Raw genomic sequence first — 1,135 nt, 5'->3', positions numbered from 1 at the left:
TCGCACTCGCGCTCTCGCAACCACTTTTTTGGAATATAGCTATTGTGTTCCCCTCCCTTCTCTCCGACACCAGGCACTGGAGTGGGTCAGCAGAAGATACCACAGGCCGGCGAATCAGCAGATATAACACAAGGTATATGAGTAAGGCGTGGCAAGAGCTTCAATTTCACTTGTCGGCCTAGAAAACAAGAAAAAACAAACAGCATTGGTTGGTCATCTATGGACAACGCCTTACTCTCAGGAACCCCCAAACGTGACCTTGACTCACGTGATTTAATTGATTAATCACGTTTGTTTATATTCGTGTAAAATACGTGTTTGGTCTGTTGCACAGATTTCATGACAAGTGAGCGTAAAAAATGGTACGATTTCATAACATCGCTTTGGTATCAGGTCGCTGTTTTCTTCAGCTTCATGTGAACAAGCAAGTTTGCTTAGAGGGATAGCTGGTGTCAAGATACGAAGGTTCGGAAAGCTTATCTGAAATATCTAATCTTTACCTTCATTGTGTTGGCTTTAACAGATGCTTTTAAAACTCATGATTGTATTCAGCACAGAAGCTTAGTTATTGAATCACCAGTTTGCTTAGCGAAATACACCCATTTGCAGACAAATTTGTTTTTGTGAGAGGCTGGCCTGGAATCCAGCTAAATATCTCGGTTGTGATGTTTCCAGGCAACTGAATATGCTGCAGCACGCCGTGATATCCAAAATATCCGGATATATGTATATGCGCAATGCACTGCTCATGTGGTTGCTGAAAATTCTTTGACAGCCCACGACCGGTTCCGCCCTTCTTAGAGCTTGTCAGGTAGGCGCAGCCCCCGGGTTTCCGTCAACCTTATAATCTAATCGAAACCAAATTGCACGAAATTAGCGAACTACACTGATTTGCAAACTAATTTTGTTTTGCGAGGGACAGCTGGAACCCAGCTGAACCTCGTTTGCGACGTTTCCATGCAATGTGGGTAAACCTTGATCCCACCGCCACTCAGGAATGGCGTATGGAGCACAGCAGTTCTGTGGGGATGTGGTCTTGCTGAATTATGGCTCATGATCGTTGTTTTTCATCTTAATTTAACCTAATTATCCTGAATCCTTGCTTAATCCAAAATAATTTCTTTACTCATTGTCA

This window comes from Opisthorchis viverrini (assembly GCF_000715545.1).
Source record: "Opisthorchis viverrini unplaced genomic scaffold opera_v5_49, whole genome shotgun sequence".
Classification (NCBI taxonomy): domain Eukaryota; kingdom Metazoa; phylum Platyhelminthes; class Trematoda; order Opisthorchiida; family Opisthorchiidae; genus Opisthorchis; species Opisthorchis viverrini.
The sequence above is the reverse complement of the archived record's forward strand: the minus strand, read 5'-3'. Positions refer to the sequence as shown.